The following is a 13,695-nucleotide window of genomic DNA, read 5'->3' as shown; positions in this document are numbered from 1 at the left end:
ATTGGTGGTGGGAATGTTGCACTGGTGAAGGGGGTGTTCTTTACATGACTGAAACCTAATCACAATCATTTATGTAATCAAGATGTTCACATAAAGAAGAAAAAAAGGGGCCGGGCGGTGGCGCTAAAGGTAAGGTGCCTGCCTTGCCTGCGCTAGCCTAGGACGGACTGCGGTTCGATCCCCCAGCATCCCATATGGTCCCCCAATCCAGGAGCGACTTCTGAGCGCATAGCCAGGAGTAACCCCTGAGCGTCACCGGGTGTGGCCCAAAAACCAAAAAAAAAAAAAAAAAAGAAGAAAAAAAGAAGTGTTTCAGAATGTTATGGAAAATGGAAATAAATGAGTGCTCATGAAAATTAAAAAAAAGAATTTTGAATTAAAATATTGTAGTATTAACTTGTAGTATTAACCATAAATATAAAAACTCTATTGAACCAGCAAAACGATCATTGAAACATTTCCAACTGTAAGAAAAGATACTTAGTTTGACAAGTAATTTTATTCCCAGAATTAAAATGTGGATTCAGTAAATATACAAAGCGTATTATTGAATATTGTAGCTTGAGGTCTGATTATTTGGAATAAAAATTCCTTAATTTGATGTTAGAATATTATTTTAAGTATAGTATGTAACTATATGAATAAAATATATCTAAAACTATGAGTTTAGTTTAAAAAACAAATTCAAGGAATAATTGAATTATTAATAACCTTGGATTGCCCATGCTTCACTCTCATCTTAAATTAAACTTATAAAAAACAACAGGAATTCACTGCTGACCTTAGTTGCTATTACTAGTGGGCCTACAACAATAGGCTTCACTTTCTGTCTTGCTCCAATATCTAAATCTTTACAGTCCTGGATTCTGTTTTGACCCATGCCTGAGTTTTAGGCTGTTATTTCTTGTTTAATACATATCTTCACTTTTGATCTTGATCCTTTAGAACTAGAAACTAATCTAACTTTAGTGATAGTTTATTTTTCTAGATTTATGCTTAATTTAGTCTAACATCACTCTAGTGTCTGCTGGTTGGGATTATGTCTTTTTACTTAATTTCTTTATGCTTATTTAGATGTACTGGCAAGCACACCTGTACATGCAACACACCAAAGTAAAGAAAATGGTACAAGAAGTATTTAAAACACAGGAGTAAAGCACAGGAAACATATTTATGTAAATTCATTATTGGTTATTAAAATTGAGTTTTTACACAGCTGATGAAGTGTTGGTATTATGTGTAGTTCCTGCACATAATTGATTGATTTTTAGTTTTAATATTAACAAAATTAATACAGAGTATGAATAAGTCTAAGCATACAATTTCTGTGCCTTGACTTTTTCATAAGTAAAACAGGTCTAATGCCATTTTCATCAGTTAGAAAAACTTTAAAGTAGTTCAATAAATCATATGATGTGATGTATATGGAAAAATTTATACAATATAAAACAGTATATATGCTTATACTAATATTCACATGGTGCACATTTGTGATTTAAAATAGAAAGTTATAAAGAAGTATAATAATATATAAAAATATTTTGATTTCTGTAAGTTACATTCAAGAAGTTTCTCTCTTTATATGTTACCCACTAAAAATGCTCACTACCCAGACTCTTCAAGGGTATTTCCTAGAGTCACTATTGTTCTAAAAAATAATCATCTTTAATAACACCAAGATTCATTATTGCCAAAACTGAAGTGAAAAGTTATATTTAATTATTCAGAAGTTATAAGCAAATTATGTAGCAAAGGAAGACAACATAATGGGTGTGGTTATGGTTTCAACAACCCCTTCTACATTCTAGTTCAACCTTTTGTTTTGTTTTGGGCTACAACAAGAAATGCTCAAGGATTACTCCTAGCTCTGAAGTTTGGAATTACTTCAGGTAGTGCATTAATGACCATATGAAGTTCCAGAGATCAAATTTGGGTCTCTTGCATGCAAGGCAAAACATCCTACAAGGCTGCACTCAAAATCACTTACTAAGTGATGATCTTGGGATAATTGCCTAAACTCTCTGCCCTTGAGTTTCCAATTTATAAGTAAAGGTTTTAATCATACTTCAATGTGTAGTTGCAATGTTTATATGGGTTGATTTTAAAGAATAATTGTATAGCCTTTTATGTGCCCCTATTACTGAAGACCATCAAAGTTGTTCTTTAGGAGAGAAATAAGAGACATATCACTCAAATGAGTACAAATGTTGCTAATGTCTTTAGAGTAAGCTTTAAAGAAACTAATAAATGTTATCCTTATGTACTTTTATAATTTGGATCATGAATATTCTTTTATAAAATTTCTTTTTTGGGGGAGTTAAATCAGATTGTATTGTTTACTTCAGTCATTTGCTTGTTAAAGACAACTCTAAGGACATCAACATTTAAGGAATAGATTATCTAGATTCTTGTTACCTCTTTAATTCATTTGGTCCTCTGTGGGTCTTCTAAATTTCATAAATGTTAAACTGAAATCAGGATGCTGCATCATAGTTATATAGCAATATATATTGAGGTTCTAAGACTTTCTCTGGAATGCTAAGAAGGATTTGGCATACCTCTGCATAACCACCACTCTAGTCTCCAAGTAGGACTTATTTTAATTAAATCTAGTGAAGCCACATACTGCTCTCTTCCTATGACAGTCTGAACAAGGATAAAAACTGGTCATTCCAGTACTTTGCGGTCTACTAAAATTTGCTTGTCAGACTTCAGTTCCTCCTGTGTTACATGAAGTATATTTTGTGTTTAATGAATTTCAGTTTGCATTAAAAGGACTTTTTTTCCATTTAAATGCATAAATTACATTCTCTCTCACTGAAAAGTAGCAAGTTTCTACAAGCTTTCTTGTCATTTGAACAACGAATTCTTTCTATTTCCTCCCCACTTATCTGAGTGAGGATGATAAGCAGTTTTTTTCTTTTTTGGTTCTTGCTATGAGATACACTTTTTGTGAAAAATTTCTCTCATTTAGAAAGGTAAAAAGTCCTTAAGTTGTATCTTTGAAATAACTGAATAAATAAAATTTAGACAGAATCCTGGCTCAGATTTTTAGTTTAAACTTTCACTTACTATGCAATTAACAACAAATCTAGAGCCATTTAAAAAATTACATTCAGAATCATTACAAGAACATCAAAAGTATATTAAGTTCTACAAAGAAAAACACTGTCCTTTGTGCCATGTAGAAATTTACTCCTTATATTACTCCAGCATTTAGGAGAAAATAAAAGTGTTTACAATGAATTAGAATTCATTTAGAAAAAAATGTCTATTGTATAAGGCATGTCATTAAAGCTCTAGGGACTATTTTATGTTTCACTTAAAAATCCAACCACTTATAGTATTATAATATGAAGTATTATGTAAATGTAAGGCAAATATAACCACTAAACTGTGGAAATTTCTTAGTATTATGTAAATGTTATCATTAGGGATGAAATATGTTATAATATATGAATTATCATTACATGACTTTAGATCTAATGTAGATCAAGTAATTTCTTATAAGATATGATACTTAATATAGCATACATAATATAACAGAATTAATGTAGAGAAGTATGCAAGTAAGGAATGAAAATGCCTGTCAGCATAACCATTAGAAAAGGGCTCTGGCATACAAATAAACTGGATTCAATGATCTAGCTCCATCAGTGAACTCAAAAAGAATAATGAAGAACCTAATTTTCCCAGGTATGACTAATCTAAAAACTGTTCAGTATTCTAGATTAATTGACCACCATAACCACTGGAAAAAACAGCACTTCCACGTCCATACCCTTCATCTTGCTGGAAGAAAAACAGCCCAGTTCTGCCACTAAACTCCAAAAGAATATGAGGGCCATTGAATCTTCCCAGGTAGATTTGTCAGGCTAAAACATTTGGGGCCATCTTAGAAATGGGGTAGGCAGATCCACCTTTTTGTCCAAAGGCACAGAAGCTAGAAAACATACTCAACAATCTTCCAAAGATATGCCTCAACTGCACAACTAAAACTTATCAAAAAGCCTAGCCATCAAATTGTTCCAGATCTATAGATATGGGAAGATACATGATGCCTCAAATTTCATAGTGTCAACCCAGTAGTATTATAGCACGTATGATGAGAAAGTTATGAAGACCATTCAGTTCAGTGAGCCTAAATCAGTAAGAGAAGGCTCAATTAGTACCAAGGATTTAATAAATTCTTAAACAATGACATTAGTGACACCATTGAGAGATAGAAGAATGATTAAAAATTGACACTAAACAATCTAAGTTTTGATAATTCATTTGCCATTGTGTTGTATCAAAAATATATAGTAAATTTGTACCTTCAAGGAACAGAATTAGGTGGAAGGTGAGAAATTGGGTCACTGATGGTGAGATTGTTATCAGGACACTTAGTTACTAAAACAACTGTACTATAAAGCACTTTATAAATCCATGTGTTATAATAAAACATGTTGCCTGCTTTGTCTTTACTGTTAGAAGCAGAATAAAACTAATAAAACTAGCTGAATATAATCAAATGAAAGAAGTGTTTATTTTCATTGAAATATAGTTTGTGGATGTAAATATGGAATAGGAAACTACAGATGCTACAAATTGTAGGGTGTTTATCATCAAACAGATTCATTTTAAATGAATGAAATAACTTGCCTCTTCTGTTGACAGAAATCCAATGGATTGTTGGATTGTATGTGTCTAATGGTAAGGATATTTCTCACATAGAAACATAATAATAGAAAATTTCTGACTTACAGGTTTGCTTCTCCATAAATTGTTTTCCACCCACAACACATTTTATATTTCTTATCCGTAAAGTTATTTTTTTCTACAGCCATTTTTTTAAAGGATCATTGTATAAGGAGCTTTCATCCTTGTGTAATAGCCGATTTTTGCAAATTTTATTATCCCCCCCCCCATTTCCCTCCCTTTATCAAAATCTCTCTTTGAAGACCTTTTTGTCTTGATCAGATAAAAATAAAGTTAGTACATGAAAAGGAGTTGGAATCAATGATCAAAATTGCCTTCAGAAGTTAGAATTGGAATGAAAGCAGTAAGATATGAGTTAGAAAAGGAAAACCTATCTGTGAGAGTTCTTCTGAAGTCACTCTATTCAAACTGCAGATGGAAGTCAAAGACAAACACTTCTTGTACTACATCACCATACAAGTTATCTATGAAATGTCACTGATAGCTTGGGCTATAGTCTGTGACAAATGCTTTAAGGTGAATGTCATACTCAGTTCTAGTAAGTTCTCTGTGATCAAAAGGACCATCTCTTGGACTTTAGAGATTTTTATTGTATCTTCTCAGACTCCCTGCGATGGGGGCACTCTAGCTTTGAGTTATATACACTGTGATTTTCAATATATGACTGGTATATTATAGACAAAGAGGGTGAAATGGCTAAATCTAATTGGAACATTCTTAGGTAAAACTTTGGAATTTCTTATAAATTTATCTTGATTATTTATCATTTATTGCCAAACATTTTGAATCTCTAGAAACTCTAATTAATTTCTTTTTTTTTGGGGGGGGTCACACTCGGCAGTGCTCAGTGGCTACTCCTGGCTCTATGTTTAGAAATCGCCCTCGGCAGGCTTGGGATATGGGATGTCAGCATTCGAACCACCATCCTTCTGCATGCAAGGCAGACGCCTACTGCTGTGCTATCTCTCCAGCCCCCAAAAGCCAACTTTGCCTTTTTTCTTTTTTTAGTTTTGGGCCACACCCGGTGACACTCAGGGGTTACTCCTGGCTATGCGTCCCATATGGGACGCCGGCGGATTGAACTACAGTTCTTCCTAGACTTGTACCGGTAGGCATACGCCTTACCCCCACCCCCACCCCCCGTGCCACCGCTCTAGCCTCTAATTAATTTCTTGTTTATTTTGTTTTGGGCCACATCCATAGATCCTTAAGATATACTCATAGTTATCCTAGCTTATTCCAAGGATCACTCCTGGTCATGCTTTGATCATCATACGTGGTACTGGGTATTGAACTCAGGTTGACCATATGCAAGGCAATCAATTTACATACAGTACTGTGTCTCTAGTTCTGAAATTTATTTATATTCTTAGAGACATGACCTGTATTATATTATTCTTATTATGTTTATTTTAATCACAATGTTATTTTGAGTAGTTAACATCATATTTTCTAATTAATGTCTGCTCTCCATAAAAATAAGACATCTTCAACTGTCTCAATAAAGACTCATTTTGAAATGATTTGTGAAGTCAGTGGTTTAATCCCTAGTGTTTGTTCTATTTAATCTATTCATTGTCTTTTAATTCATTCACCACCAATTCTTTATTTTCTTGTCCTAATCCTACTTCTGCCATTTTATATTTTATGTAATTGTTCCTACCCTATACCTTTCAAATATTATTTTTAACCAGGACTATGTTCTTTTCTCACTTGCTTTCATGGAGTAATATTCATATATGTCATGTGACGTTTGGACTTTAATTATGACCTCATCAGATTCACAGAAACTTACTGCTTCCCACCTTTACATATCCTCCTTCTAAATTCCCAGTTTCTGTTAATAGAATCACAATCCTCCTATGAACCCTAACTTAGCTATACTCATTTCCTTTTACTTATGACATTTAGTAACCAAATATTATTTTACTTTCTTGTTCCTAAGAGAGATTGACTTGTTGAATTTATTAACTTTCCCTATTTTTTTTTATTTTTACCACCAATTAATTGTGTTTTAGGACCTCCCCTGTTGTTAAATTCCCATTGGTGTTCTAACTTTCTGTTATTTCTTACTTCTGATATTTCATCCAATATACATAAAATACTATTTCTCTTCCATAAGAAAGGAACACACATGAAACAGATTAATTTATTGTATTGTCTAAATGGGCTGCTAAACTTCTGAAGGAAAGAAACTCATAAAGCTGATTATTATTGTCTTCTTTAAATGAATTTGTTTTTTATTAGTGAGATTTCAATTAGATTCACATATTGTAACTCAGCTACACTTCCCTTCCCAGCTTGATCGACCCAAATATACCTTTCTGTCCTGAATTTTATTCCAGTTTTTTTTCTATTCTTGTTTTTCTTTTAAACCTATGAATCTATTGCAATGTTTTTCATATGGCAATTTCCTACTTACTAAAAAAATTCCATCAAAATTATCCAAAAAAAATAAAAAATAAAAAAAAGAATTATCCTTTATTCTCAAATGTTCTTCAATTTTCCTATTTACTTCCTTGTTATGCTACCATTTTATTTGTTTCTCTGCTTTCATAACTTTTTAAGAATAATGCTTGTGAATTTCTCCTCAATCTCCATATATCTATAGCCTCTTAAATTACCTGACACTTAAAATCACTCAACAATTGTTTAGCGAATGGATGAAAATACCAAGAATTTTTCTCCTATCATTTCACATTCTTTGAGATGTCTCTTCTCTTATATAATGTTCATCATGGAAGAACTTTACTATTCTTAGTGATTTTGAAAGAAGAATAAAAGACAAAACCATTTTGTCTTTTCTAAAATATCTACTTCATTTCTATACACTCTTTACTCTGTGCCCGAGAAAAACAGTAGTGTCTTCTCAATGATGTGGTCTAGTACACTAAAATAGATATATAAAATATTAATAAATAAAGTATCTCTTGAAAAAATGTCTAATAAAAATCATTTCTGAAAATGTGTTTTCTAATAAGGCAGTGCCTCTCATCTTGTCTGGTAGACTTGAATATGATCTTAAACATCATCTTTTGGTGTGCCCTTTCTTAAAGTTTTGTATTTAAGAATCCTTATGAGGGGCCTGAGTGGTAGCACAAGTGGTAGGGTGTGTGCCTTGCATGTGGTTGTCCCAAGATGGACCCGGATTCAATCCCCAGCATCCCATATGGTCACCCAAGCCTGCCAGTAGCAATTTCTGAGTGGAGAGCCAGGAGTAATCCCTGAGCACCACCAGGTGTGACACAGAAACAGAAACCAAAAACCAAAAACCAACCAAACAAAATGAATCCTAATGATCTGAATAATTTATACTGATGCCATACTGAGGAATATTCAAGTATTGATGTTAAGCATCTTCAGCTGCTTTCTGACACAGTTGTAGACCAGTGTCATGTCCACAACTAAATCATGCATAATAGCAGAGTGTTCATTATCTAGTAATATAACATAATTAGATTTATTTTTTTTAATTTGAAAAGTTTTCCATAAAAAAGTCTTGAACCCAAAAGACCTGGGCACAATCTAGGAATGACTTTGCTTTCCTTGCTAGGGCAAGGCCTCAATAGTCCTAGATCTACTAGGCTACCATTAGGGTGCAGAGGTGGGGAGAGAGAAAGTGGCAACCATCCTTGGAGCTGATGCCTCCCTTCTCCCAACCTCACATAACTTCCAGGAACTTCCACTTACATCACTAACAAATTCAGGACAATGGTTTCTGGGAAAGCACCAGCGACACAATTTCAGATTCGGATAGTGTGAACTGGACAAAGAGCAACACAGGAACAATCACTAGAGGTAAACAGGGCATGGAGAATGGGATAAGAAGGTGGTACATGGGACAGTGCAGTTTGGCACCAGAATACAAGAGAGACCTGGGCATCTGTGAGGGACACTTAATTATCTATCTAAATTGTACAACGGAATCTAATTTCTTTATTTTCTGAGTTTTGCATGCAAATATTTTATAAATTTCTCAAGAACCCACCTGCTTCAAAGTAACACCACTGCCAGTTTGACCTTACTTTCACCATGTCCCCAGGTTCCCTCCTACCTGTCAGCAGGCATATAAATACATATTTGATTATAAAGCCCTCCACTCCTGTCATAGTAGAGAGGATAGGTCATTTGCCTTTCATGAGGCTGGCCTGGCATTGATTCTTGGAATCCCCAACCAAGTAAGAATGATCAGAGTGCAGAGGTAGGAATAAGTCCAACACACTGCCAAGTGTGGTTCAAAACAAACACCAAGTTTTGCTCATTTATTATTTATTTCCTTTATTCTCTTAGTTAATCAATTATTTAATTTCTCTTAACATTATTCTATCTGGATAATACTGCAATCACATGATGCCTAACATTAAAATTACATCTCTGCTTCTTAATTATAAAATTAGAAGATGAAGTCTCAAATTTCCCTGTTCTAAATCTATCAGTGCAAAAATGATTTGAGGTTGTGAAAAGAAGCACCTTCAATTAAAATTTTCCCTAATAAAAGTAATTTTAAATATGCAATATTGTAGAGTTGCACTACCTCTACATAACACTAAATCAAAGAATAATGTAACAGAATAAAGGGAATTCTAGAAAATCTGTCTTAAAGGATAACAAAATCAGACAGAAAAAAAAGTAAATTCTTTTTCTCTTTCTTCTTTCTTTCTTTCTTTCTTTCTTTCTTTCTTTCTTTCTTTCTTTCTTTCTTTCTTTCTTTCTTTCTTTCTTTCTTTCTTTCTTTCTTTCTTTCTTTCTTTCTTTCTTTCTTTCTTTCTCTTTCTTTCTTTATTTCTTTCTCTCTCTCTCTTTCTCTCTCTTTCTTTCTTTCTTCTTCTTTCTTTCTTTCTTTCTTTCTTTCTTTCTTTTCTTCTTTCTTTCTTTCTTTCTTTCTTTCTTCTTTCTTTCTTTTTCTTTCTTTCTTTCTTTCTTCTTTCTTTCTTCTTTCTCTTCCTTCCTTCCTTCCTTCCTTCCTTACTTCCTTCCTTCCTTCCTTCTTCCTTCCTTTCTTCTTTCTTTCTTTCTTTCTTTCTTTCTTTCTTTCTTTCTTTCTTTCTTTCTCTTTCTTTCTTTCTTTCTTTCTTTCTTTCTTTCTTTCTTTCTTTCTTTCTTTCTTCTTTCTTTCTTCTTTCTTTTTCTCTCTTTCTTTTTCTTATTTCTTCTTTCTTTCTTTCTTCATTTCTTTTTCTTTATTTCTTTGTTTTTCTTTCTTCCTTTCTCATTCTTTCTTCTTTATTTTTCTTCCTTTTTTCTTTTTCTTTCTTCTTTCTTTCTTTCTTTCTTTCTCTTTCTTTCTTTCTTCTTTCTTTCTTTCTTTCTTTCTTTCTTTCTTTCTTCTTTCTTTCTTTCTTTCTTTCTTTCTTTCTTCTTTCTTTCTTTCTTTCTTTCTTTCTTTCTTTCTTTCTTTCTTTCTTTCTTTCTTTCTTTCTTTCTTTGTGTTTGGGCCACATCTGGTGATGTTCAGGGGTTACTCCTGGGCTATGTGCTCAGAAATAGATCCTGGATTGAGGTACCATATGTGACACTGGGGAGTAGTCCCAGGTTCGTCTTGGGTCAGCCACATGCAAGGCAAAGATCTTCTGCTGTGCTATCCCTCCGGCCAAACTGATTTCTTTCTTAATAACGGTGTGCACAGAAGATCTCTGTGGTTACCATAGAGCCCAGCATAGAACTATCCTATGAGTCTAATATTTCAAGATAATTTGACAGTTTTCTCTTATAGATTTTCTGTAATTACTAAGTTTTAGTAACAACAAAATGCAAAACGGTAAGAAGAAAATAGATTAAGATCAAAAGACTTGTATTCAATGCAAAACAGCTCAGTCAGTTAGCTCCAAGCAAAAAATAAGTGCTGAACATTCTTTATTATATAGGAAAGAGTGCAATTCTGGGAAGCTAGAGTTAGATACAAATCAGCGTGAGGCGATGCTAATTTTTTCCAGCGTCAACAATAAAATCAAATTAGGTTTACTTAATATTTTTCTTTCATGCTGCCTACCCAATCTTGGACTCTCCATTTAAGGAAATCAATATATATTTTTAGTGATGTTTAGAAGAGATTAACAATATTGCATCAGTACTAACCTTTTTATTTTGTTATGTTAATCTAGATTATTCATTTTTTAAAGAGCATGGATGGTAACCTGTTGAGTCATATAAATATACAAGATAAAATAATATTTTTACAGTGTGATCCCTTGGTGGTCTACTGGAAGTGAACTATAAAAATGTCTCTGACATGAGTAACATGATTTTTTTTGTATTTCTCCACATTATTAACCATGTCACCCTATCTTTTTAGTAGGTTCTGTGAAGTGGGTGATCATAGGAAAAATTATGTCCAAAAAACCCTTTAACTATAACTTCTCTTTCAATATGTTGTGATGAAAGGTTAAAGAAGTCTTATATGCCACAATCTTTCTGAAAAATACAAATATAGTTTTATTGCAATTTACATGAAATATCCATAGAGTCTAGATGGGTTACTATAATGTTAGAACTGAGTGATTTGTGGCAGACTCTGTGGGTTATAAATCAGACATGAAATGCTGTTTGTACAATAGACACAGACCATGCAGATAAAGTATACCTGCATAAGGTTCCTAAAATGATGCTTAATTGCCATATCTAAACTGCCTAACAGCTGAGACCACAATCAGTTGTGCTGTTTTGCTAAGATAATTAACTATTTCCAAGATACTCTATACAGAGAGAGAGGTCCCAGAATTATTCCATTCTGATGCTCAATTTCCAAAACTGGCATTTCTCACTCTTGCCAGTATAGGCTCAACTCATATATATATATATATATATATATAGATATATATATATATATATATATATATATATATATATATATATATATCTCACTCCCTTTTCATGATTGATTCATAACCTTTTATAGATAAGTCACATTTTTCTCAGTTTTAGTTTCAAATCTCCTGTTCATCTATTTCCCCAAACAAGCTAATCTAAAAATTAGGAACTTACCACCTGAATAGCTCAGATGCAAAAGTAAAGAATTTCCCACAAATTGTGCTAAGCATGTCTTTTTTTCTCATTCTGGACGCCTCTCTCTACTGTGTCAATCTAACTACTGTACTCTCTTTTAGTAAAATTACTTCCATATCAACAACATTGCTCTCCTGGTAAACTTTTTTTATTTTTTATATTAGGGGGGTTTGACCTATGTCCTATTTTGTGGTGCTTGGGGCATATTCACTCAGGGATCTCTCCAGGTAGCATCCAGAAACCATATGTTGTGCTGGGAACACAGACAGGTCAATCACATACATGGCAATTCTCTACCAGTGTAAGAGTGCTTCATTTTTCTACTGGTAAATTTTTTTACTATTCCATTATTGGAGCTTAGCAAGGCCTAGGTTTGACATTCTATTTCTTAATAGATATCTATTTTATTAAAGATTTGAAAATTTAGTTAGTATATGAAAATAACTTTTAGGGATTTTGGAAAGGGAAAGAATAATTTCAATTTTTTTCTGTATTTTGGTTTGGCTTATTTTTTAAGACAAAGCAAAGACATTGCAAACCAATCCATTATAGTCCAGTACCTTTCACAATAGGCACACGATGACATAACTAACTATCACAAAAGTCCTCCCAGCTTCTCATTGCTTCCTATTGACTATCACGCATGTTCCACAATAAAAACAGTTTTGATCCCACTGTGGAGTAAGAAATAGACTTCCAGATATCAAGAAAGCATGATAAATGGTTTTACGGGTAGTAAATGTCTTCCATGATCAATAAAAATAATTATTCCTTCTAGTTCATGCCTAACAGAAGGAAACTATGGTATTATGGGTTCATGAATTTTTAGGGAGTATATTCTTTATTTTATCAATGCCATTCAAATGTTTATTTATTTAGAATCAATTAATAAAAGTTAAATTCAAAAGGTCACTATTTTGAAGCTTGGAACATGCAGGTGAAAATAGATTTTTTACAGAATGATACAGTTGATTTGCCCTTCCTGTCCATTTACATTTCTACCATAATAAAATTTGTGTTTAATATGTTATTTACACAGATATATAAGACTAATACTTTTATTGGTTCTACAAATTTATGTTAATGATATTTACTCTCACTACTCTTCTGATAAGGGTTTTCTTATGATAGAGGTGTGGTGACTGAATATTTTATTTTTTATTTTTAAAGAATATAGAAATTTTGCTTATATTTTTATAATATGTTTTCTTTATATTTAAACACCTAGGGTTACAAAGTTGTTCATGATTGGGTTCCCATCTTAGAATGTAAATCATTCTTCATTCATGCACATTTCCTAGCACCAATGTCCCAATGTCTTCCGCTTCTTCTCCCATCCATGCCTCTGGGACAGGCATTTTATTTCTCTCTCTCTCTCCCTATCTTTACCTCTCTCCTTTTTTCCCCTTTTAAATACTGTGTTTTGTAGTATTATTAATGAAGGCTACCATGCATATTACTCTATCTGCTTTAATTATTCAGTTCTTGTCCAGAGTAATGAGTTCCAACTATCATTGCCATTATGGTCCCTTTTCTATCCTAACTGCACTGCTCCACTATTTATGACAACCTTCATACCATTGCCTGATTCTTCAGGCCCTCATTTCTCATTTATGATTATTATCACCATACTATATTTTTATACCATACATATATTTTTCTTTCTTATATTCTAAAAATGAGATCATTATATATATATATATATCCCTTCCTCCCGATTCATTTCATTCAGCATAATGTTCTCCTTATCCATCCATTGAAAGGGTGTTTTAAAATGTGTGTTTATTTTTTTCATTGAAGCTGAGGTATTGTCTGTAATGGATGTTGCTTCAAAATCAAGGAAATTCCTGCAACAAGTTGGCAGCATGTGAAAGCCACTCTGTGTCTGCTAATGAGCACCAAATTTTTAGAGGCAAAGATAGGGAGACAAATATAAGAGTTTAGATAACATAAGACAGCTTCTTCAGTATGATGCGAAAGATAATTACTCAG

General features: G+C 32.9%; 1 protein-coding gene across 2 annotated transcripts in view; it reads right to left on the bottom strand.

Moving 5' to 3' along the window:
- The window catches only part of LSAMP (limbic system associated membrane protein), a 697,625-nt gene that overhangs the window by 359,869 nt on the left and 324,061 nt on the right, over positions 1–13,695 (bottom strand). The gene's annotated exons all lie outside the window — the stretch shown is intronic.

This window comes from Suncus etruscus, chromosome 13, assembly GCF_024139225.1.
Source record: "Suncus etruscus isolate mSunEtr1 chromosome 13, mSunEtr1.pri.cur, whole genome shotgun sequence".
Lineage (NCBI taxonomy): Eukaryota > Metazoa > Chordata > Mammalia > Eulipotyphla > Soricidae > Suncus > Suncus etruscus.
The sequence above is the reverse complement of the archived record's forward strand: the minus strand, read 5'-3'. Positions and strand labels throughout refer to the sequence as shown.